Source organism: Labrus mixtus, chromosome 13 (genome assembly GCF_963584025.1).
Source record: "Labrus mixtus chromosome 13, fLabMix1.1, whole genome shotgun sequence".
Taxonomy (NCBI): Eukaryota; Metazoa; Chordata; class Actinopteri; order Labriformes; family Labridae; genus Labrus; species Labrus mixtus.
The window spans coordinates 29,604,259-29,630,718 of record NC_083624.1 but is presented as its reverse complement, the minus strand read 5'-3'; positions in this window follow the sequence as shown (position 1 = coordinate 29,630,718).

Genomic DNA, 26,460 nt, shown 5'->3' with positions numbered 1-26,460 from the left:
TTCGGCTTCAAAAAAGTTGAAAATTTTCACGACAGGATTTCGGCTATAAAAAAGTTGAACATTTTCATGAAGTATTTCAGCTCCAAAAAAGTTGAAAATTTTCATGAAAAGATTTCGGCTTCAAAAAAGTTGAAAATTTTCATGAAAAGATTTCGGCTTCAAAAGAGTTGAAAATTTTCACGACAGGATTTCGACTTTAAAAATGTCGAACATTTTCATGAAGTATTTCGGCTTTAAAAAAGTTGAAAATTTTCATGAAGTATTTCGGATTCAAAAAAGTTGAAAATTTTCATGAAAAGATTTCGGCTACAAAAAAGTTGAAAATTTTCATGAAAAAATTTCGGCTTCAAAAAAGTTGAAAATTTTCACGACAGGATTTCGGCTTTAAAAAAAGTCGAACATTTTCATGAAGTATTTCGGATTCAAAAAAGTTGAAAATATTCATGAAAAGATTTTTGCTTCAAAAAAGTTGAAAATTTTCATGAAAAGATTTCGGCTTCAAAAAAGTTTAAAATTTTCACGTCAGGATTTCGGCTTTAAAAGAGTTGAAAATTTTCACGACAGGATTTCTACTTTAAAAAAGTCGAACATTTTCATGAAGTATTTCGGATTCAAAAAAGTTGAAAATTTTCATGAAAAGATTTCGGTTTCAAAAAAGTTGAAAATTTTCATGAAAAGATTTCGGCTTCAAAAAAGTTGAAAATTTTCATGAAAAGATTTCGGCTTCAACAAAGTTGAAAATTTTCATGACAGGATTTCGGCTTTAAAAAAGTCGAACATTTTCATGAAGTATTTCAGCTTCAAAAAAGTTGAAAATTTTCATGAAAAGATTTCGGATTCAAAAAAGTTGAAAATTTTCATGAAAAGATTTCGGCTTCAAAAAAGTTGAAAATTTTCACGACAGGATTTCGGCTTTAAAAGAGTCGAACATTTTCATGAAGTATTTCGGCTTCAAAAAAGTAGAAAATTTTCATGAAAAGTTTTCGGATTCAAAAAAGTTGAAAATTTTCACGACAGGATTTCGGCTTTAAAAAAGTCGAACATTTTCATGAAAAGATTTCGGCTTCAAAAAAGTTTAAAATTTTCACGACAGGATTTCGGCTTTAAAAAAGTCGAACATTTTCATGAATTATTTCAGCTTCAAAAAAGTTGAAAATTTTCATGAAAAGATTTCGGTTTCAAAAAAGTTGAAAATTTTCACGACAGGATTTCGGCTTTAAAAAAGTCGAACATTTTCATGAAGTATTTCGGATTCAAAAAAATTGAAAATTTTCATGAAAAGATTTCGGCTACAAAAAAGTTGAAAATTTTCATGAAAAAATTTCGGCTTCAAAAAAGTTGAAAATTTTCACGACAGGATTTCGGCTTTAAAAAAAGTCGAACATTTTCATGAAGTATTTCGGATTCAAAAAAGTTGAAAATATTCATGAAAAGATTTCGGATTCAAAAAAGTTGAAAATTTTCACGACAGGATTTCGGCTATAAAAAAGTCGAACATTTTCATGAAGTATTTCAGCTCCAAAAAAGTTGAAAATTTTCATGAAAAGATTTCGGCTTCAAAAAAGTTGGAAATTTTCATGAAAAGATTTCGGCTTCAAAAGAGTTGAAAATTTTCACGACAGGATTTCGACTTTAAAAATGTCGAACATTTTCATGAAGTATTTCGGCTTTAAAAAAGTTGAAAATTTTCATGAAGTATTTCGGATTCAAAAAAGTTGAAAATTTTCATGAAAAGATTTCGGCTTCAAAAAAGTTGAAAATTTTCACGACAGGATTTCGGCTTTAAAAAAGTCGAACATTTTCATGAAAAGATTTCGGCTTCAAAAAAGTTTAAAATTTTCACGACAGGATTTCGGCTTTAAAAAAGTCGAACATTTTCATGAAGTATTTCAGCTTCAAAAAAGTTGAAAATTTTCATGAAAAGATTTCGGTTTCAAAAAAGTTGAAAATTTTCACGACAGGATTTCGGCTTTAAAAAAGTAGAACATTTTCATGAAGTATTTCGGATTCAAAAAAGTTGAAAATGTTCATGAAAAGATTTCGGCTACAAAAAAGTTGAAAATTTTCATGAAAAAATTTCGGCTTCAAAAAAGTTGAAAATTTTCACGACAGGATTTCGACTTTAAAAAAAGTCGAACATTTTCATGAAGTATTTCGGATTCAAAAAAGTTGAAAATATTCATGAAAAGATTTTTGCTTCAAAAAAGTCGAAAATTTTCATGAAAAGATTTCGGCTTCAAAAAAGTTGAAAATTTTCACGACAGGATTTTGGCTTTAAAAAAGTTGAAAATTTTCATGAAAAGATTTCGGCTTCAAAAAAGTTGAAAATTTTCATGAAAAGATTTCGGCTTTAAAAGAGTTGAAAATTTTCACGACAGGATTTCTACTTTAAAAAAGTCGAACATTTTCATGAAGTATTTCGGCTTTAAAAAAGTTGAAAATTTTCATGAAGTATTTCGGCTTGAAAAAAGTTGAAAATTTTCACGACAGGATTTCGGCTTTAAAAAAGTCGAACATTTTCATGAAGTATTTCGGCTTCAAAAAGGTTGAAAATTTTCATGAAGTATTTCGGATTCAAAAAAGTTGAAAATTTTCACGACAGGTTTTCGGCGTTAAAAAAGTTGAAAATTTTCATGAAGTATTTCAGCTTCAAAAAAGTTGAAAATTTTCATGAAAAGATTTCGGCTTCAAAAAAGTTGAAACTTTTCATGAAAAGATTTCGTTTCAAAAAAGTTGAAAATTTTCATGAAAAGATTTCGGCTTCAAAAAAGTTGAAAATTTTCATGAAAAGATTTCGGCTTCAACAAAGTTGAAAGTTTTCATGACAGGATTTTGGCTTTAAAAAAGTCGAACATTTTCATGAAGTATTTCAGCTTAAAAAAAGTTGAAAATTTTCATGAAAAGATTTCGGCTTCAAAAAAGTTGAAAATTTTCATGAAAAGATTTCGGCTTCAAAAAAGTTGAAAATTTTCACGACAAGATTTCGGCTTTAAAAGAGTCGAACATTTTCATGAAGTATTTCGGCTTCAAAAAAGTAGAAAATTTTCATGAAAAGATTTCGGATTCAAAAAAGTTGAAAATTTTCACGACAGGATTTCGGCTATAAAAAAGTCGAACATTTTCATGAAGTATTTCAGCTCCAAAAAAGTTGAAAATTTTCATGAAAAGATTTCGGCTTCAAAAAAGTTGAACATTTTCATGAAAAGATTTCGGCTTCAAAAGAGTTGAAAATTTTCACGACAGGATTTCGACTTTAAAAATGTCGAACATTTTCATGAAGTATTTCGGCTTTAAAAAAGTTGAAAATTTTCATGAAGTATTTCGGATTCAAAAAAGTTGAAAATTTTCACGACAGGTTTTCGGCGTTAAAAAAGTTGAAAATTTTCATGAAGTATTTCAGCTCCAAAAATGTTGAAAATTTTCATGAAAAGATTTCGGCTTCAAAAAAGTTGAAAATTTTCATGAAAAGATTTCGGCTTCAAAAAAGTTTAAAATTTTCATGAAAAGATTTCGGCTTCAAAAAAGTTGAAAATTTTCACGACAGGATTTCGGCTTTAAAAAAGTCGAACATTTTCATGAAGTATTTGGGCTTCAAAAAAGTTGAAAATTTTCACGAAAGGATTTCGGCTTTAAAAGATTCGAACATTTTCATGAAGTATTTCGGCTTCAAAAAGGTTGAAAATTTTCATGAAGTATTTCGGATTCAAAAAAGTTGAAAATTTTCACGACAGGTTTTCGGCGTTAAAAAAGTTGAAAATTTTCATGAAGTATTTCTGCTTTAAAAAAGTTGAAAATTTTCATGAAGTATTTCGGCTTCAAAAAAGTTGAAAATTTTCACGACAGGATTTCGGCGTTAAAAATGTCGAACATTTTCATGAAGTATTTCGGCTTCAAAAAATTTCAAAAATTTTCATGAAGTATTTCGGATTCAAAAAAGTCGAACATTTTCACGACAGGATTTCGGCGTTAAAAAAGTCGAACATTTTCATGAAGTATTTCAGCTTCAAAAAAGTTGAAAATTTTCATGAAAAGATTTCGGCTTCAAAAAAGTTGAACATTTTCACGACAGGATTTCGGCGTTAAAAATGTCGAACATTTTCATGAAGTATTTCAGATTCAAAAAAGTTGAAAATTTTCATGAAAAGATTTCGGTTTCAAAAAAGTTGAAAATTTTCATGAAAAGATTTCGGCTTCAAAAAAGTTGAAAATTTTCATGAAAAGATTTCGGCTTCAACAAAGTTGAAAATTTTCATGACAGGATTTCGTCTTTAAAAAAGTCGAACATTTTCATGAAGTATTTCAGCTTCAAAAAAGTTGAAAATTTTCATGAAAAGATTTCGGCTTCAAAAAAGTTGAAAATTTTCATGAAAAGATTTCGGCTTCAAAAAAGTTGAAAATTTTCACGACAGGATTTCGGCTTTAAAAGAGTCGAACATTTTCATGAAGTATTTCGGCTTCAAAAAAGTAGAAAATTTTCATGAAAAGATTTCGGATTCAAAAAAGTTGAAAATTTTCACGACAGGATTTCTGCTATAAAAAAGTCGAACATTTTCATGAAGTATTTCAGCTCCAAAAAAGTTAAAAATTTTCATGAAAAGATTTCGGCTTCAAAAGAGTTGAAAATTTTCACGACAGGATTTCGACTTTAAAAATGTCGAACATTTTCATGAAGTATTTCGGCTTTAAAAAAGTTGAAAACTTTCATGAAGTATTTCGGATTCAAAAAAGTTGAAAATTTTCACGACAGGTTTTCGGCGGTAAAAAAGTTGAAAATTTTCATGAAGTATTTCGGCTTCAAAAAAGTAGAAAATTTTCATGAAAAGATTTCGGATTCAAAAAAGTTGAAAATTTTCACGACAGGATTTCGGCTATAAAAAAGTCGAACATTTTCATGAAGTATTTCAGCTCCAAAAAAGTTGAAAATTTTCATGAAAAGATTTCGGCTTCAAAAAAGTTGAAAATTTTCATGAAAAGATTTCGGCTTCAAAAAAGTTGAAAATTTTCATGAAAAGATTTCGGCTTCAAAAAAGTTGAAAATTTTCACGACAGGATTTCGGCTTTAAAAAAGTCGAACATTTTCATGAAGTATTTGGGCTTCAAAAAGGTTGAAAATTTTCACGAAAGGATTTCGGCTTTAAAAGAGTCGAACATTTTCATGAAGTATTTCGGCTTCAAAAAGATTGAAAATTTTCATGAAGTATTTCGGATTCAAAAAAGTTGAAAATTTTCACGACAGGTTTTCGGCGTTAAAAAAGTTGAAAATTTTCATGAAGTATTTCAGCTTCAAAAAAGTTGAAAATTTTCATGAAAAGATTTCGGCTTCAAAAAAGTTGAAAATTTTCATGAAAAGATTTCGGCTTCAAAAAAGTTGAAAATTTTCATGAAAAGATTTCGGCTTTAAAAGAGTTGAAAATTTTCACGACAGGATTTCTACTTTAAAAAAGTCGAACATTTTCATGAAGTAATTCTGCTTTAAAAAAGTTGAAAATTTTCATGAAGTATTTCGGCTTCAAAAAAGTTGAAAATTTTCACGACAGGATTTCGGCGTTAAAAATGTCGAACATTTTCATGAAGTATTTCGGCTTCAAAAAATTTCAAAAATTTTCATGAAGTATTTCGGATTCAAAAAAGTCGAACATTTTCACGACAGGATTTCGGCGTTAAAAAAGTCGAACATTTTCATGAAGTATTTCAGCTTCAAAAAAGTTGAAAATTTTCATGAAAAGATTTCGGCTACAAAAAAGTTGAAAATTTTCATGAAAAGATTTCGGCTTCAAAAAAGTTGAAAATTTTCATGAAAAGATTTCGGCTTCAAAAAAGTTGAAAATTTTCATGAAAAGATTTCACCTTCAAAAAAGTTGAAAATTTTCACGACAGGATTTCGGCTTTAAAAAAGTCGAACATTTTCATGAAGTATTTGGGCTTCAAAAAAGTTGAAAATTTTCACGAAAGGATTTCGGCTTTAAAAAAGTCGAACATTTTCATGAAGTATTTCGGCTTCAAAAAAGTTGAACATTTTCATGAAGTGTTTGGGCTTCAAAAAAGTTGAAAATTTTCACGACAGGATTTCGGCTTTAAAAAAGTCGAACATTTTCATGAAGTATTTCAGCTTCAAAAAAGTTGAAAATTTTCATGAAAAGATTTCGGTTTCAAAAAAGTTGAAAATTTTCACGACAGGATTTCGGCTTTAAAAAAGTCGAACATTTTCATGAAGTATTTCAGCTTCAAAAAAGTTGAAAATTTTCATGAAAAGATTTCGGCTACAAAAAAGTTGAAAATTTTCATGAAAAGATTTCGGCTTCAAAAAAGTTGAAAATTTTCATGAAAAGATTTCGGCTTCAAAAAAGTTGAAAATTTTCACGACAGGATTTCGGCTTTAAAAAAGTCGAACGTTTTCATGAAGTATTTGGGCTTCAAAAAAGTCGAACATTTTCATGAAGTATTTGGGCTTCAAAAAAGTTGAAAATTTTCACGACAGGATTTCGGCTTTAAAAAAGTCGAACATTTTCATGAAGTATTTCAGTTTCAAAAAAGTTGAAAATTTTCATGAAAAGATTTCGGCTACAAAAAAGTTGAAAATTTTCATGAAAAGATTTCGGCTTCAAAAGAGTTGAAAATTTTCACGACAGGATTTCGACTTTAAAAATGTCGAACATTTTCATGAAGTATTTCGGCTTTAAAAAAGTTGAAAACTTTCATGAAGTATTTCGGATTCAAAAAAGTTGAAAATTTTCACGACAGGTTTTCGGCGGTAAAAAAGTTGAAAATTTTCATGAAGTATTTCGGCTTCAAAAAAGTAGAAAATTTTCATGAAAAGATTTCGGATTCAAAAAAGTTGAAAATTTTCACGACAGGATTTCGGCTATAAAAAAGTCGAACATTTTCATGAAGTATTTCAGCTCCAAAAAAGTTAAAAATTTTCATGAAAAGATTTCGGCTTCAAAAGAGTTGAAAATTTTCACGACAGGATTTCGACTTTAAAAATGTCGAACATTTTCATGAAGTATTTCGGCTTTAAAAAAGTTGAAAACTTTCATGAAGTATTTCGGATTCAAAAAAGTTGAAAATTTTCACGACAGGTTTTCGGCGGTAAAAAAGTTGAAAATTTTCATGAAGTATTTCGGCTTCAAAAAAGTAGAAAATTTTCATGAAAAGATTTCGGATTCAAAAAAGTTGAAAATTTTCACGACAGGATTTCGGCTATAAAAAAGTCGAACATTTTCATGAAGTATTTCAGCTCCAAAAAAGTTGAAAATTTTCATGAAAAGATTTCGGCTTCAAAAAAGTTGAAAATTTTCATGAAAAGATTTCGGCTTCAAAAAAGTTGAAAATTTTCATGAAAAGATTTCGGCTTCAAAAAAGTTGAAAATTTTCACGACAGGATTTCGGCTTTAAAAAAGTCGAACATTTTCATGAAGTATTTGGGCTTCAAAAAGGTTGAAAATTTTCACGAAAGGATTTCGGCTTTAAAAGAGTCGAACATTTTCATGAAGTATTTCGGCTTCAAAAAGATTGAAAATTTTCATGAAGTATTTCGGATTCAAAAAAGTTGAAAATTTTCACGACAGGTTTTCGGCGTTAAAAAAGTTGAAAATTTTCATGAAGTATTTCAGCTTCAAAAAAGTTGAAAATTTTCATGAAAAGATTTCGGCTTCAAAAAAGTTGAAAATTTTCATGAAAAGATTTCGGCTTCAAAAAAGTTGAAAATTTTCATGAAAAGATTTCGGCTTTAAAAGAGTTGAAAATTTTCACGACAGGATTTCTACTTTAAAAAAGTCGAACATTTTCATGAAGTAATTCTGCTTTAAAAAAGTTGAAAATTTTCATGAAGTATTTCGGCTTCAAAAAAGTTGAAAATTTTCACGACAGGATTTCGGCGTTAAAAATGTCGAACATTTTCATGAAGTATTTCGGCTTCAAAAAATTTCAAAAATTTTCATGAAGTATTTCGGATTCAAAAAAGTCGAACATTTTCACGACAGGATTTCGGCGTTAAAAAAGTCGAACATTTTCATGAAGTATTTCAGCTTCAAAAAAGTTGAAAATTTTCATGAAAAGATTTCGGCTACAAAAAAGTTGAAAATTTTCATGAAAAGATTTCGGCTTCAAAAAAGTTGAAAATTTTCATGAAAAGATTTCGGCTTCAAAAAAGTTGAAAATTTTCATGAAAAGATTTCACCTTCAAAAAAGTTGAAAATTTTCACGACAGGATTTCGGCTTTAAAAAAGTCGAACATTTTCATGAAGTATTTGGGCTTCAAAAAAGTTGAAAATTTTCACGAAAGGATTTCGGCTTTAAAAAAGTCGAACATTTTCATGAAGTATTTCGGCTTCAAAAAAGTTGAACATTTTCATGAAGTGTTTGGGCTTCAAAAAAGTTGAAAATTTTCACGACAGGATTTCGGCTTTAAAAAAGTCGAACATTTTCATGAAGTATTTCAGCTTCAAAAAAGTTGAAAATTTTCATGAAAAGATTTCGGTTTCAAAAAAGTTGAAAATTTTCACGACAGGATTTCGGCTTTAAAAAAGTCGAACATTTTCATGAAGTATTTCAGCTTCAAAAAAGTTGAAAATTTTCATGAAAAGATTTCGGCTACAAAAAAGTTGAAAATTTTCATGAAAAGATTTCGGCTTCAAAAAAGTTGAAAATTTTCATGAAAAGATTTCGGCTTCAAAAAAGTTGAAAATTTTCACGACAGGATTTCGGCTTTAAAAAAGTCGAACGTTTTCATGAAGTATTTGGGCTTCAAAAAAGTCGAACATTTTCATGAAGTATTTGGGCTTCAAAAAAGTTGAAAATTTTCACGACAGGATTTCGGCTTTAAAAAAGTTGAAAATTTTCATGAAGTATTTCGGCTTCAAAAAAGTAGAAAATTTTCATGAAAAGATTTCGGATTCAAAAAAGTTGAAAATTTTCACGACAGGATTTCGGCTATAAAAAAGTCGAACATTTTCATGAAGTATTTCAGCTCCAAAAAAGTTGAAAATTTTCATGAAAAGATTTCGGCTTCAAAAAAGTTGAAAATTTTCATGAAAAGATTTCGGCTTCAAAAAAGTTGAAAATTTTCATGAAAAGATTTCGGCTTCAAAAAAGTTGAAAATTTTCACGACAGGATTTCGGCTTTAAAAAAGTCGAACATTTTCATGAAGTATTTGGGCTTCAAAAAGGTTGAAAATTTTCACGAAAGGATTTCGGCTTTAAAAGAGTCGAACATTTTCATGAAGTATTTCGGCTTCAAAAAGATTGAAAATTTTCATGAAGTATTTCGGATTCAAAAAAGTTGAAAATTTTCACGACAGGTTTTCGGCGTTAAAAAAGTTGAAAATTTTCATGAAGTATTTCAGCTTCAAAAAAGTTGAAAATTTTCATGAAAAGATTTCGGCTTCAAAAAAGTTGAAAATTTTCATGAAAAGATTTCGGCTTCAAAAAAGTTGAAAATTTTCATGAAAAGATTTCGGCTTTAAAAGAGTTGAAAATTTTCACGACAGGATTTCTACTTTAAAAAAGTCGAACATTTTCATGAAGTAATTCTGCTTTAAAAAAGTTGAAAATTTTCATGAAGTATTTCGGCTTCAAAAAAGTTGAAAATTTTCACGACAGGATTTCGGCGTTAAAAATGTCGAACATTTTCATGAAGTATTTCGGCTTCAAAAAATTTCAAAAATTTTCATGAAGTATTTCGGATTCAAAAAAGTCGAACATTTTCACGACAGGATTTCGGCGTTAAAAAAGTCGAACATTTTCATGAAGTATTTCAGCTTCAAAAAAGTTGAAAATTTTCATGAAAAGATTTCGGCTACAAAAAAGTTGAAAATTTTCATGAAAAGATTTCGGCTTCAAAAAAGTTGAAAATTTTCATGAAAAGATTTCGGCTTCAAAAAAGTTGAAAATTTTCATGAAAAGATTTCACCTTCAAAAAAGTTGAAAATTTTCACGACAGGATTTCGGCTTTAAAAAAGTCGAACATTTTCATGAAGTATTTGGGCTTCAAAAAAGTTGAAAATTTTCACGAAAGGATTTCGGCTTTAAAAAAGTCGAACATTTTCATGAAGTATTTCAGCTTCAAAAAAGTTGAAAATTTTCATGAAAAGATTTCGGTTTCAAAAAAGTTGAAAATTTTCACGACAGGATTTCGGCTTTAAAAAAGTCGAACATTTTCATGAAGTATTTCAGCTTCAAAAAAGTTGAAAATTTTCATGAAAAGATTTCGGCTACAAAAAAGTTGAAAATTTTCATGAAAAGATTTCGGCTTCAAAAAAGTTGAAAATTTTCATGAAAAGATTTCGGCTTCAAAAAAGTTGAAAATTTTCACGACAGGATTTCGGCTTTAAAAAAGTCGAACGTTTTCATGAAGTATTTGGGCTTCAAAAAAGTCGAACATTTTCATGAAGTATTTGGGCTTCAAAAAAGTTGAAAATTTTCACGACAGGATTTCGGCTTTAAAAAAGTCGAACATTTTCATGAAGTATTTCAGTTTCAAAAAAGTTGAAAATTTTCATGAAAAGATTTCGGCTACAAAAAAGTTGAAAATTTTCATGAAAAGATTTCGGCTTCAAAAAAGTCGAACATTTTCACGACAGGATTTCGGCTTTAAAAAAGTCGAACGTTTTCATGAAGTATTTCGGCTTCAAAAAAGTCGAACATTTTCATGAAGTATTTGGGCTTCAAAAAAGTTGAAAATTTTCACGACAGGATTTCGGCTTTAAAAAAGTCGAACATTTTCATGAAGTATTTCAGCTTCAAAAAAGTTGAAAATTTTCACGAAAAGATTTCGGCTTCAAAAATGTTGAAAATTTTCAAGAAAAGATTTCGGCTTCAAAAAAGTTGGAAATTTTCATGAAAAGATTTCGGCTTCAAAAAAGTTGAAAATTTTCATGAAAAGATTTCGGCTTCAAAAAAGTTGAACATTTTCACGACAGGATTTCGGCGTTAAAAAAGTCGAACGTTTTCATGAAGTATTTGGGCTTCAAAAAAGTCGAACATTTTCATGAAGTATTTGGGCTTCAAAAAAGTTGAAAATTTTCACGACAGGATTTCGGCTTTAAAAAAGTCGAACATTTTCATGAAGTATTTCAGTTTCAATAAAGTTGAAAATTTTCATGAAAAGATTTCGGCTTCAAAAAAGTTGAAAATTTTCATGAAAAGATTTCGGCTTCAAAAAAGTCGAACATTTTCACGACAGGATTTCGGCTTTAAAAAAGTCTAACATTTTCATGAAGTATTTCAGCTTCTAAAAAGTTGAAAATTTTCATGAAAAGATTTCGGCTTCAAAAAAGTTGAAAATTTTCATGAAAAGATTTCGGCTTCAAAAAAGTTGAAAATTTTCATGACAAGATTTCGGCTTCAAAAAAGTTGAAAATTTTCACGACAGGATTTCGGCTTTAAAAAAGTCGAACATTTTCATGAAGTATTTCAGCTTCAAAAAAGTTGAAAATTTTCATGAAAAGATTTCGGCTTCAAAAAAGTTGAAAATTTTCATGAAAAGATTTCGGCTTCAAAAGAGTTGAAAATTTTCACGACAGGATTTCTACTTTAACAAAGTCGAACATTTTCATGAAGTATTTCGGCTTTAAAAAAGTTGAAAATTTTCATGAAAAGATTTCGGCTACAAAAAAGTTGAAAATTTTCATGAAAAGATTTCGGCTTCAAAAAAGTCGAACATTTTCACGACAGGATTTCGGCTTTAAAAAAGTCGAACGTTTTCATGAAGTATTACGGCTTCAAAAAAGTCGAACATTTTCATGAAGTATTTCGGCTTCAAAAAAGTTGAAAATTTTCACGACAGGATTTCGGCTTTAAAAAAGTCGAACATTTTCATGAAGTATTTCAGTTTCAAAAAAGTTGAAAATTTTCATGAAAAGATTTCGGCTACAAAAAAGTTGAAAATTTTCATGAAAAGATTTCGGCTTCAAAAAAGTCGAACATTTTCACGACAGGATTTTGGCTTTAAAAAAGTCGAACGTTTTCATGAAGTATTTCGGCTTCAAAAAAGTCGAACATTTTCATGAAGTATTTGGGCTTCAAAAAAGTTGAAAATTTTCACGACAGGATTTCGGCTTTAAAAAAGTCGAACATTTTCATGAAGTATTTCAGCTTCAAAAAAGTTGAAAATTTTCACGAAAAGATTTCGGCTTCAAAAATGTTGAAAATTTTCAAGAAAAGATTTCGGCTTCAAAAAAGTTGAAAATTTTCACGACAGGATTTCGGCTTTAAAAAAGTCGAACATTTTCATGAAGTATTTCAGTTTCAAAAAAGTTGAAAATTTTCATGAAAAGATTTCGGCTACAAAAAAGTTGAAAATTTTCATGAAAAGATTTCGGCTTCAAAAAAGTCGAACATTTTCACGACAGGATTTTGGCTTTAAAAAAGTCGAACGTTTTCATGAAGTATTTCGGCTTCAAAAAAGTCGAACATTTTCATGAAGTATTTGGGCTTCAAAAAAGTTGAAAATTTTCACGACAGGATTTCGGCTTTAAAAAAGTCGAACATTTTCATGAAGTATTTCAGCTTCAAAAAAGTTGAAAATTTTCACGAAAAGATTTCGGCTTCAAAAATGTTGAAAATTTTCAAGAAAAGATTTCGGATTCAAAAAAGTTGGAAATTTTCATGAAAAGATTTCATCTTCAAAAAAGTTGAACATTTTCACGACAGGATTTCGGCTTTAAAAAAGTCGAACATTCTCATGAAGTATTTCAGCTTCAAAAAAGTTGAAAATTTTCATGAAAAGATTTCGGCTACAAAAAAGTTGAAAATTTTCAAGAAAAGATTTCGGCTTCAAAAAAGTTGAAAATTTTCATGAAAAGATTTCGGCTTCAAAAAAGTTGAAAATTTTCATGAAAAGATTTCGGCTTCAAAAAAGTTGAAAATTTTCACGACAGGTTTTCGGCTTTAAAAAAGTCGAACATTTTCATGAAGTATTTCGGCTTCAAAAAGGTTGAAAATTTTCACGACAGGATTTCGGCTTTAAAAAAGTCGAACATTTTCATGAAGTATTTCGGCTTCAAAAAAGTTGAACATTTTCATGAAGTTTTTGGGCTTCAAAAAAGTTGAAAATTTTCACGACAGGATTTCGGCTTTAAAAAAGTCGAACATTTTCATGAATATTTCAGCTTCAAAAAAGTTGAAAATTTTCATGAAAAGATTTTGGCTTCAAAAAAGTTGAAAATTTTCATGAAAAGATTTCGGCTTCAAAAAAGTTGAAAATTTTCACGACAGGATTTCGGCTTTAAAAAAGTCGAATATTTTCATGAAGTATTTCAGCTTCAAAAAAGTTGAAAATTTTCATGAAAAGATTTCGGCTACAAAAAAGTTGAAAATTTTCACGACAGGATTTCGGCTTTAAAAAAGTCGAACATTTTCATGAAGTATTTCAGTTTCAATAAAGTTGAAAATTTTCATGAAAAGATTTCGGCTTCAAAAAAGTTGAAAATTTTCATGAAAAGATTTCGGCTTCAAAAAAGTCGAACATTTTCACGACAGGATTTCGGCTTTAAAAAAGTCTAACATTTTCATGAAGTATTTCAGCTTCTAAAAAGTTGAAAATTTTCATGAAAAGATTTCGGCTTCAAAAAAGTTGAAAATTTTCATGAAAAGATTTCGGCTTCAAAAAAGTTGAAAATTTTCATGACAAGATTTCGGCTTCAAAAAAGTTGAAAATTTTCACGACAGGATTTCGGCTTTAAAAAAGTCGAACATTTTCATGAAGTATTTCAGCTTCAAAAAAGTTGAAAATTTTCATGAAAAGATTTCGGCTTCAAAAAAGTTGAAAATTTTCATGAAAAGATTTCGGCTTTAAAAGAGTTGAAAATTTTCACGACAGGATTTCTACTTTAACAAAGTCGAACATTTTCATGAAGTATTTCGGCTTTAAAAAAGTTGAAAATTTTCATGAAAAGATTTCGGCTTCAATAAAGTTGAAAATTTTTACGACAGGATTTCGGCTTTAAAAAAGTCGAACATTTTCATGAAGTATTTCAGCTTCAAAAAAGTTGAAAATTTTCATGAAAAGATTTCGGTTTCAAAAAAGTTGAAAATTTTCACGACAGGATTTCGGCTTTAAAAAAGTCGAATATTTTCATGAAGTATTTCAGCTTCAAAAAAGTTGAAAATTTTCATGAAAAGATTTCGGCTACAAAAAAGTTGAAAATTTTCATGAAAAGATTTCGGCTACAAAAAAGTTGAAAATTTTCATGAAAAGATTTCGGCTTCAAAAAAGTCGAACATTTTCACGACAGGTTTTCGGCTTTAAAAAAGTCGAACGTTTTCATGAAGTATTACGGCTTCAAAAAAGTCGAACATTTTCATGAAGTATTTCGGCTTCAAAAAAGTTGAAAATTTTCATGAAAAGATTTCGGCTTCAAAAAAGTTGAACATTTTCACGACAGGATTTCGGCTTTAAAAAAGTCGAACGTTTTCATGAAGTATTTGGGCTTCAAAAAAGTAGAACATTTTCATGAAGTATTTGGGCTTCAAAAAAGTTGAAAATTTTCACGACAGGATTTCGGCTTTAAAAAAGTCGAACATTTTCATGAAGTATTTCAGTTTCAAAAAAGTTGAAAATTTTCATGAAAAGATTTCGGCTACAAAAAAGTTGAAAATTTTCATGAAAAGATTTCGGCTTCAAAAAAGTCGAACATTTTCACGACAGGATTTTGGCTTTAAAAAAGTCGAACGTTTTCATGAAGTATTTCGGCTTCAAAAAAGTCGAACATTTTCATGAAGTATTTGGGCTTCAAAAAAGTTGAAAATTTTCACGACAGGATTTCGGCTTTAAAAAAGTCGAACATTTTCATGAAGTATTTCAGCTTCAAAAAAGTTGAAAATTTTCACGAAAAGATTTCGGCTTCAAAAATGTTGAAAATTTTCAAGAAAAGATTTCGGCTTCAAAAAAGTTGAAAATTTTCACGACAGGATTTCGGCTTTAAAAAAGTCGAACATTTTCATGAAGTATTTCAGTTTCAAAAAAGTTGAAAATTTTCATGAAAAGATTTCGGCTACAAAAAAGTTGAAAATTTTCATGAAAAGATTTCGGCTTCAAAAAAGTCGAACATTTTCACGACAGGATTTTGGCTTTAAAAAAGTCGAACGTTTTCATGAAGTATTTCGGCTTCAAAAAAGTCGAACATTTTCATGAAGTATTTGGGCTTCAAAAAAGTTGAAAATTTTCACGACAGGATTTCGGCTTTAAAAAAGTCGAACATTTTCATGAAGTATTTCAGCTTCAAAAAAGTTGAAAATTTTCACGAAAAGATTTCGGCTTCAAAAATGTTGAAAATTTTCAAGAAAAGATTTCGGCTTCAAAAAAGTTGGAAATTTTCATGAAAATATTTCGGCTTCAAAAAAGTTGAAAATTTTCATGAAAAGATTTCAGCTTCAAAAAAGTTGAACATTTTCACGACAGGATTTCGGCTTTAAAAAAGTTGAAAATTTTCAAGAAAAGATTTCGGCTTCAAAAAAGTTGAAAATTTTCATGAAAAGATTTCGGCTTCAAAAAAGTTGAAAATTTTCATGAAAAGATTTCGGCTTCAAAAAAGTTGAAAATTTTCACGACAGGTTTTCGGATTTAAAAAAGTCGAACATTTTCATGAAGTATTTCGGCTTCAAAAAGGTTGAAAATTTTCACGACAGGATTTCGGCTTTAAAAAAGTCGAACATTTTCATGAAGTATTTCGGCTTCAAAAAAGTTGAACATTTTCATGAAGTTTTTGGGCTTCAAAAAAGTTGAAAATTTTCACGACAGGATTTCGGCTTTAAAAAAGTCGAACATTTTCATGAATATTTCAGCTTCAAAAAAGTTGAAAATTTTCATGAAAAGATTTTGGCTTCAAAAAAGTTGAAAATTTTCATGAAAAGATTTCGGCTTCAAAAAAGTTGAAAATTTTCACGACAGGATTTCGGCTTTAAAAAAGTCGAACATTTTCATGAATATTTCAGCTTCAAAAAAGTTGAAAATTTTCATGAAAAGATTTAGGCTTCAAAAAAGTTGAAAATTTTCATGAAGTATTTCGGCTTCAAAAAAGTTGACAATTTTCACGACAGGATTTCGGCATTAAAAAAGTCGAACATTTTCATGAAGTATTTCAGATTCAAAAAAGTTGAAAATTTTCATGAAAAGATTTCGGCTTCAAAAAAGTTGAAAATTTTCATGAAAAGATTTCGGCTTCAAAAAAGTTGAAAATTTTCACGACAGGATTTCGGCTTTAAAAAAGTCGAACATTTTCATGAAGTATTTCGGCTTCAAAAAATTTCAAAAATTTTCATGAAAAGATTTCGGATTCAAAAAAGTTGAAAATTTTCACGACAGGATTTCGGCTTTAAAAAAGTCGAACGTTTTCATAAAGTATTTCGGCTTCAAAAAAGTTGAAAATTTTCATGAAAAGATTTCGGCTTCAAAAAAGTTGAAAATTTTCACGACAGGATTTCGGCTTTAAAAAAGTCGAACATTTTCATGAAGTATTTCGGCTTCAAAAAGGTTGAAAATTTTCACGACAGGATTTCGGCTTTAAAAAAGTCGAACATTTTCATGAAGTATTTCGGCTTTAAAAAAGTTGAACATTTTCATGAAGTATTTGGGCTTCAAAAAAGTTGAAAATTTTCATGAAAAGATTTCGGCTTCAAAAAAGTTGAAAATTTTCACGACAGGATTTCGGCTTTAAAAAAGTCGAACATTTTCATGAAGTATTTCAGCTTCAAAAAAGTTGAAAATTTTCATGAAAAGATTTCGGTTTCAAAAAAGTTGAAAATTTTCACGACAGGATTTCGGCTTTAAAAAAGTCGAACATTTTCATGAAGTATTTCAGCTTCAAAAAAGTTGAAAATTTTCATGAAAAGATTTCGGCTACAAAAAAGTTGAAAATTTACATGAAAAGATTTCGGCTTCAAAAAAGTTGAAAATTTTCACGACAGGATTTCGGCTTTAAAAAAGTTGAACGTTTTCATGAAGTATTTCGGCTTCAAAAAAGTCGAACATTTTCATGAAGTATTTGGGCTTCAAAAAAGTTGAAAATTTTCACGACAGTATTTCAGCTTCAAAAAAGTTGAAAATTTTCACGAAAAGATTTCGGCTTCAAAAATGTTGAAAATTTTCACGACAGGATTTCGGCTTTAAAAAAGTCGAACATTTTCATGAAATATTTCAGCTTCAAAAAAGTTGAAAATTTTCATGAAAAGATTTCGGCTACAAAAAAGTTGAAAATTTTCATGAAAAGATTTCGGCTTCAAAAAAGTTGAAAATTTTCACGACAGGATTTCGGCTTTAAAAAAGTCGAACGTTTTCATGAAGTATTTCGGCTTCAAAAAAGTCGAACATTTTCATGAAGTATTTCGGATTCAAAAAAGTTGAAAATTTTCATGAAAAGATTTTGGCTTCAAAAAAGCTGAAAATTTTCATGAAAAGATTTCGGCTTCAAAAAAGTTGAAAATTTTCACGACAGGATTTTGGCTTTAAAAAAGTCGAACATTTTCATGAAGTATTTGGGCTTCAAAAAAGATGAAAATTTTCATGAAAAGATTTCGGCTTCAAAAAAAGTTGAAAATTTTCACGACAGGATTTCGGCTTTAAAAAAGTCGAACATTTTCATGAAGTATTTCAGCTTCAAAAAAGTAGAAAATTTTCATGAAAAGATTTCGGTTTCAAAAAAGTTGAAAATTTTCACGACAGAATTTTGGCTTTAAAAAAGTCGAACATTTTCATGAAGTATTTCAGCTTCAAAAAAGTTGAAAATTTTCATGAAAAGATTTCGGCTACAAAAAAGTTGAAAATTTACATGAAAAGATTTCGGCTTCAAAAAAGTTGAAAATTTTCACGACAGGATTTCGGCTTTAAAAAAGTTGAACGTTTTCATGAAGTATTTCGGCTTCAAAAAAGTCGAACATTTTCATGAAGTATTTGGGCTTCAAAAAAGTTGAAAATTTTCACGACAGTATTTCAGCTTCAAAAAAGTTGAAAATTTTCACGAAAAGATTTCGGCTTCAAAAATGTTGAAAATTTTCACGACAGGATTTCGGCTTTAAAAAAGTCGAACATTTTCATGAAATATTTCAGCTTCAAAAAAGTTGAAAATTTTCATGAAAAGATTTCGGCTACAAAAAAGTTGAAAATTTTCATGAAAAGATTTCGGCTTCAAAAAAGTTGAAAATTTTCACGACAGGATTTCGGCTTTAAAAAAGTCGAACGTTTTCATGAAGTATTTCGGCTTCAAAAAAGTCGAACATTTTCATGAAGTATTTCGGATTCAAAAAAGTTGAAAATTTTCATGAAAAGATTTTGGCTTCAAAAAAGCTGAAAATTTTCATGAAAAGATTTCGGCTTCAAAAAAGTTGAAAATTTTCACGACAGGATTTTGGCTTTAAAAAAGTCGAACATTTTCATGAAGTATTTGGGCTTCAAAAAAGATGAAAATTTTCATGAAAAGATTTCGGCTTCAAAAAAAGTTGAAAATTTTCACGACAGGATTTCGGCTTTAAAAAAGTCGAACATTTTAATGAAGTATTTCAGCTTCAAAAAAGTAGAAAATTTTCATGAAAAGATTTCGGTTTCAAAAAAGTTGAAAATTTTCACGACAGGATTTCGGCTTTAAAAAAGTTGAACGTTTTCATGAAGTATTTCGGCTTCAAAAAAGTCGAACATTTTCATGAAGTATTTGGGCTTCAAAAAAGTTGAAAATTTTCACGACAGTATTTCAGCTTCAAAAAAGTTGAAAATTTTCACAAAAAGATTTCGGCTTCAAAAATGTTGAAAATTTTCACGACAGGATTTCGGCTTTAAAAAAGTCGAACATTTTCATGAAATATTTCAGCTTCAAAAAAGTTGAAAATTTTCATGAAAAGATTTCGGCTACAAAAAAGTTGAAAATTTTCATGAAAAGATTTCGGCTTCAAAAAAGTTGAAAATTTTCACGACAGGATTTCGGCTTTAAAAAAGTCGAACGTTTTCATGAAGTATTTCGGCTTCAAAAAAGTCGAACATTTTCATGAAGTATTTCGGATTCAAAAAAGTTGAAAATTTTCATGAAAAGATTTTGGCTTCAAAAAAGCTGAAAATTTTCATGAAAAGATTTCGGCTTCAAAAAAGTTGAAAATTTTCACGACAGGATTTTGGCTTTAAAAAAGTCGAACATTTTCATGAAGTATTTGGGCTTCAAAAAAGATGAAAATTTTCATGAAAAGATTTCGGCTTCAAAAAAAGTTGAAAATTTTCACGACAGGATTTCGGCTTTAAAAAAGTCGAACATTTTAATGAAGTATTTCAGCTTCAAAAAAGTAGAAAATTTTCATGAAAAGATTTCGGTTTCAAAAAAGTTGAAAATTTTCACGACAGAATTTTGGCTTTAAAAAAGTCGAACATTTTCATGAAGTATTTCAGCTTCAAAAAATTTGAAAATTTTCATGAAAAGATTTCGGCTACAAAAAAGTTGAAAATTTTCATGAAAAGATTTGGGCTTCAAAAAAGTTGAAAATTTTCACACCAGGATTTCGGCTTTAAAAAAGTCGAACATTTTCATGAAGTATTTCAGCTTCAAAAAAGTTGAAAATTTTCATGAAAAGATTTCGGCTTCAAAAATGTTGAAAATTTTCAAGAAAAGATTTCGGCTTCAAAAAAGTTGGAAATTTTCATGAAAAGATTTCGGCTTCAAAAATGTTGAAAATTTTCAAGAAAAGATTTCGGCTTCAAAAAAGTTGGAAATTTTCACGACAGGATTTTGGCTTTAAAAAAGTCGAACATTTTCATGAAGTATTTCAGCTTCAAAAAAGTAGAAAATTTTCATGAAAAGATTTCGGTTTCAAAAAAGTTGAAAATTTTCACGACAGAATTTTGGCTTTAAAAAAGTCGAACATTTTCATGAAGTATTTCAGCTTCAAAAAAGTTGAAAATTTTCATGAAAAGATTTCGGCTACAAAAAAGTTGAAAATTTTCATGAAAAGATTTGGGCTTCAAAAAAGTTGAAAATTTTCACACCAGGATTTCGGCTTTAAAAAAGTCGAACATTTTCATGAAGTATTTCAGCTTCAAAAAAGTTGAAAATTTTCATGAAAAGATTTCGGCTTCAAAAATGTTGAAAATTTTCAAGAAAAGATTTCGGCTTCAAAAAAGTTGGAAATTTTCATGAAAAGATTTCGGCTTCAAAAATGTTGAAAATTTTCAAGAAAAGATTTCGGCTTCAAAAAAGTTGGAAATTTTCATGAAAAGAATTCGGCTTCAAAAAAGTTAAAAATTTTCATGAAAAGATTTCGGCTTCAAAAATGTTGAAAATTTTCAAGAAAAGATTTCGGCTTCAAAAAAGTTGGACATTTTCATGAAAAGATTTCGGCTTCAAAAAAGTTAAAAATTTTCATGAAAAGATTTCGGCTTCAAAAATGTTGAAAATTTTCATGAAAAGATTTCGGCTTCAAAAAAGTTGAAAATTTTCACGACAGGATTTCGGCTTTAAAAAAGTCGAACATTTTCATGAAGTATTTCGGCTTCAAAAAGGTTGAAAATTTTCACGACAGGATTTCGGCTTTAAAAAAGTCGAACATTTTCATGAAGTATTTCGGCTTCAAAAAAGTTGAACATTTTCATGAAGTTTTTGGGCTTCAAAAAAGTTGAAAATTTTCACGACAGGATTTCGGCTTTAAAAAAGTCGAACATTTTCATGAATATTTCAGCTTCAAAAAAGTTGAAAATTTTCATGAATAGATTTTGGCTTCAAAAAAGTTGAAAATTTTCATGAAAAGATTTCGGCTTCAAAAAAGTTGAAAATTTTCACGACAGGATTTCGGCTTTAAAAAAGTCGAACATTTTCATGAATATTTCAGCTTCAAAAAAGTTGAAAATTTTCATGAAAAGATTTCGGCTTCAAAAAAGTTGAAAATTTTCATGAAGTATTTCGGCTTCAAAAAAGTTGAAAATTTTCACGACAGGATTTCGACATTAAAAAAGTCGAACATTTTCATGAAGTATTTCAGATTCAAAAAAGTTGAAAATTTTCATGAAAAGATTTCGGCTTCAAAAAAGTTGAAAATTTTCATGAAAAGATTTCGGCTTCAAAAAAGTTGAAAATTTTCATGAAAAGATTTCGGCTTCAAAAAAGTTGAAAATTTTCACGACAGGATTTCGGCTTTAAAAAAGTCGAACATTTTCATGAAGTATTTCGGCTTCAAAAAATTTCAAAAATTTTCATGAAAAGATTTCGGATACAAAAAAGTTGAAAATTTTCACGACAGGATTTCGGCATTAAAAAAGTCGAACATTTTCATGAAGTATTTCAGATTCAAAAAAGTTGAAAATTTTCATGAAAAGATTTCGGCTTCAAAAAAGTTGAAAATTTTCATGAAAAGATTTCGGCTTCAAAAAAGTTGAAAATTTTCATGAAAAGATTTCGGCTTCAAAAAAGTTGAAAATTTTCACGACAGGATTTCGGCATTAAAAAAGTCGAACATTTTCATGAAGTATTTCAGATTCAAAAAAGTTGAAAATTTTCATGAAAAGATTTCGGCTTCAAAAAAGTTGAAAATTTTCATGAAAAGATTTCGGCTTCAAAAAAGTTGAAAATTTTCACGACAGGATTTCGGCTTTAAAAAAGTCGAACATTTTCATGAAGTATTTCGGCTTCAAAAAATTTCAAAAATTTTCATGAAAAGATTTCGGATACAAAAAAGTTGAAAATTTTCACGACAGGATTTCGGCTTTAAAAAAGTCGAACGTTTTCATGAAGTATTTCGGCTTCAAAAAAGTTGAAAATTTTCATGAAAAGATTTCGGCTTTAAAAAAGTCGAACGTTTTCATGAAGTATTTCGGCTTCAAAAAAGTTGAAAATTTTCACGACAGGATTTCGGCATTAAAAAAGTCGAACATTTTCATGAAGTATTTCAGATTCAAAAAAGTTGAAAATTTTCATGAAAAGATTTCGGCTTCAAAAAAGTTGAAAATTTTCATGAAAAGATTTCGGCTTCAAAAAAGTTGAAAATTTTCATGAAAAGATTTCGGCTTCAAAAAAGTTGAAAATTTTCACGACAGGATTTCGGCTTTAAAAAAGTCGAACATTTTCATGAAGTATTTCGGCTTCAAAAAATTTCAAAAATTTTCATGAAAAGATTTCGGATACAAAAAAGTTGAAAATTTTCACGACAGGATTTCGGCATTAAAAAAGTCGAACATTTTCATGAAGTATTTCAGATTCAAAAAAGTTGAAAATTTTCATGAAAAGATTTCGGCTTCAAAAAAGTTGAAAATTTTCATGAAAAGATTTCGGCTTCAAAAAAGTTGAAAATTTTCATGAAAAGATTTCGGCTTCAAAAAAGTTGAAAATTTTCACGACAGGATTTCGGCATTAAAAAAGTCGAACATTTTCATGAAGTATTTCAGATTCAAAAAAGTTGAAAATTTTCATGAAAAGATTTCGGCTTCAAAAAAGTTGAAAATTTTCATGAAAAGATTTCGGCTTCAAAAAAGTTGAAAATTTTCATGAAAAGATTTCGGCTTCAAAAAAGTTGAAAATTTTCACGACAGGATTTCGGCTTTAAAAAAGTCGAACATTTTCATGAAGTATTTCGGCTTCAAAAAATTTCAAAAATTTTCATGAAAAGATTTCGGATACAAAAAAGTTGAAAATTTTCACGACAGGATTTCGGCTTTAAAAAAGTCGAACGTTTTCATGAAGTATTTCGGCTTCAAAAAAGTTGAAAATTTTCATGAAAAGATTTCGGCTTTAAAAAAGTCGAACGTTTTCATGAAGTATTTCGGCTTCAAAAAAGTTGAAAATTTTCATGAAAAGATTTCGGCTTCAAAAAAGTTGAAAATTTTCATGAAAAGATTTCGGCTTCAAAAAAGTTGAAAATTTTCACGACAGGATTTCGGCTTTAAAAAAGTCGAACATTTTCATGAAGTATTTCGGCTTCAAAAAATTTCAAAAATTTTCATGAAAAGATTTCGGATACAAAAAAGTTGAAAATTTTCACGACAGGATTTCGGCATTAAAAAAGTCGAACATTTTCATGAAGTATTTCAGATTCAAAAAAGTTGAAAATTTTCATGAAAAGATTTCGGCTTCAAAAAAGTTGAAAATTTTCATGAAAAGATTTCGGCTTCAAAAAAGTTGAAAATTTTCATGAAAAGATTTCGGCTTCAAAAAAGTTGAAAATTTTCACGACAGGATTTCGGCATTAAAAAAGTCGAACATTTTCATGAAGTATTTCAGATTCAAAAAAGTTGAAAATTTTCATGAAAAGATTTCGGCTTCAAAAAAGTTGAAAATTTTCATGAAAAGATTTCGGCTTCAAAAAAGTTGAAAATTTTCATGAAAAGATTTCGGCTTCAAAAAAGTTGAAAATTTTCACGACAGGATTTCGGCTTTAAAAAAGTCGAACATTTTCATGAAGTATTTCGGCTTCAAAAAATTTCAAAAATTTTCATGAAAAGATTTCGGATACAAAAAAGTTGAAAATTTTCACGACAGGATTTCGGCTTTAAAAAAGTCGAACGTTTTCATGAAGTATTTCGGCTTCAAAAAAGTTGAAAATTTTCATGAAAAGATTTCGGCTTTAAAAAAGTCGAACGTTTTCATGAAGTATTTCGGCTTCAAAAAAGTTGAAAATTTTCATGAAAAGATTTCGGCTTCAAAAAAGTTGAAAATTTTCATGAAAAGATTTCGGCTTCAAAAAAGTTGAAAATTTTCACGACAGGATTTCGGCTTTAAAAAAGTCGAACATTTTCATGAAGTATTTCGGCTTTAAAAAAGTTGAACATTTTCATGAAGTATTTGGGCTTCAAAAAAGTTGAAAATTTTCATGAAAAGATTTCGGTTTCAAAAAAGTTGAAAATTTTCACGACAGAATTTCGGCTTTAAAAAAGTCGAACATTTTCATGAAGTATTTCAGCTTCAAAAAAGTTGAAAATTTTCATGAAAAGATTTCGGCTACAAAAAAGTTGAAAATTTTCATGAAAAGATTTGGGCTTCAAAAAAGTTGAAAATTTTCACACCAGGATTTCGGCTTTAAAAAAGTCGAACATTTTCATGAAGTATTTCAGCTTCAAAAAAGTTGAAAATTTTCATGAAAAGATTTCGGCTTCAAAAAAGTTGAAAATTTTCACGAAAAGATTTCGGCTTCAAAAAAGTTGAAAATTTTCACGACAGGATTTCGGCTTTAAAAAAGTCGAACATTTTCATGAAGTATTTCGGATTCAAAAAAGTTGAAAATTTTCACGACAGGATTTCGGCGTTAAAAAAGTCGAACATTTTCATGAAAAGATTTCGGCTACAAAGAAGTTGAAAATTTTCATGAAAAGATTTCGGCTTCAAAAAAGTTGAAAATTTTCACGAAAAGATTTCGGCTCCAAAAAAGTTGAAAATTTTCATGAAAAGATTTCGGTTTCATAAAAGTTGAAAATTTTCACGACAAGATTTCGGCTTTAAAAAAGTCGAACATTTTCATGAAATATTTCAGCTTCAAAAAAGTTGAAAATTTTCATGAAAAGATTTCGGCTACAAAAAAGTTGAAAATTTTCATGAAAAGATTTCGGATTCAAAAAAGTTGAAAATTTTCACGACAGGATTTCGGTTTTAAAAAAGTCGAACGTTTTCATGAAGTATTTCGGCTTCAAAAAAGTCGAACATTTTCATGAAGTATTTCGGATTCAAAAAAGTTGAAAATTTTCATGAAAAGATTTCGGTTTCAAAAAAGTTGAAAATTTTCACGACAGGATTTCGGCTTTAAAAAAGTCGAACATTTTCATGAAGTATTTCAGCTTCAAAAAAGTTGAAAATTTTCATGAAAAGATTTCGGTTTCAAAAAAGTTGAAAATTTTCACGACAGGATTTCGGCTTTAAAAAAGTCGAACATTTTCATGAAGTATTTCAGCTTCAAAAAAGTTGAAAATTTTCATGAAAAGATTTCGGCTACAAAAAAGTTGAAAATTTCCCTGAAAAGATTTCGGCTTCAAAAAAGTTGAAAATTTTCACGACAGGATTTCGGCTTTAAAAAAGTCGAACATTTTCATGAAGTATTTCAGCTTCAAAAAAGTTGAAAATTTTCATGAAAAGATTTCGGCTACAAAAAAGTTGAAAATTTCCCTGAAAAGATTTCGGCTTCAAAAAAGTTGAAAATTTTCACGACAGGATTTCGGCTTTAAAAAAGTCGAACGTTTTCATGAAGTATTTCGGCTTCAAAAAAGTCGAACATTTTCATGAAGTATTTGGGCTTCAAAAAAGTTGAAAATTTTCACGACAGGATTTCGGCTTTAAAAAAGTCGAACATTTTCATGAAGTATTTCAGCTTCAAATAAGTTGAAAATTTTCACGAAAAGATTTCGGCTTCAAAAAAGTTGAAAATTTTCATGAAAAGATTTCGGCTACAAAAAAGTTGAAAATTTTCATGAAAAGATTTCGGCTTCAAAAAAGCTGAAAATTTTCATGAAAAGATTTCGGCTTCAAAAAAGTTGAAAATTTTCACGACAGGATTTTGGCTTTAAAAAAGTCGAACATTTTCATGAAGTATTTGGGCTTCAAAAAAGTTGAAAATTTTCATGAAAAGATTTCGGCTTCAAAAAAGTTGAAAATTTTTACGACAGGATTTCGGCTTTAAAAAAGTCGAACATTTTCATGAAGTATTTCAGCTTCAAAAAAGTTGAAAATTTTCACGAAAAGATTTCGGCTTCAAAAAAGTTGAAAATTTTCATGAAAAGATTTCGGCTACAAAAAAGTTGAAAATTTTCATGAAAAGATTTCGGCTTCAAAAAAGCTGAAAATTTTCATGAAAAGATTTCGGCTTCAAAAAAGTTGAAAATTTTCACGACAGGATTTTGGCTTTAAAAAAGTCGAACATTTTCATGAAGTATTTGGGCTTCAAAAAAGTTGAAAATTTTCATGAAAAGATTTCGGCTTCAAAAAAGTTGAAAATTTTTACGACAGGATTTCGGCTTTAAAAAAGTCGAACATTTTCATGAAGTATTTCAGCTTCAAAAAAGTTGAAAATTTTCATGAAAAGATTTCGGTTTCAAAAAAGTTGAAAATTTTCACGACAGGATTTCGGCTTTAAAAAAGTCGAACATTTTCATGAAGTATTTCAGCTTCAAAAAAGTTGAAAATTTTCATGAAAAGATTTCGGCTTCAAAAAAGTTGAAAATTTTCACGACAGGATTTCGGCTTTAAAAAAGTCGAACGTTTTCATGAAGTATTTGGGCTTCAAAAAAGTCGAACATTTTCATGAAGTATTTGGGCTTCAAAAAAGTTGAAAATTTTAACGACAGGATTTCGGCTTTAAAAAAGTCGAACATTTTCATGAAGTATTTCAGCTTCAAAAAAGTTGAAAATTTTCACGAAAAGATTTCGGCTTCAAAAAAGTTGAAAATTTTCACGAAAAGATTTCGGCTTCAAAAAAGTTGAAAATTTTCATGAAAAGATTTCGGTTTCAAAAAAGTTGAAAATTTTCACGACAAGATTTCGGCTTTAAAAAAGTCGAACATTTTCATGAAATATTTCAGCT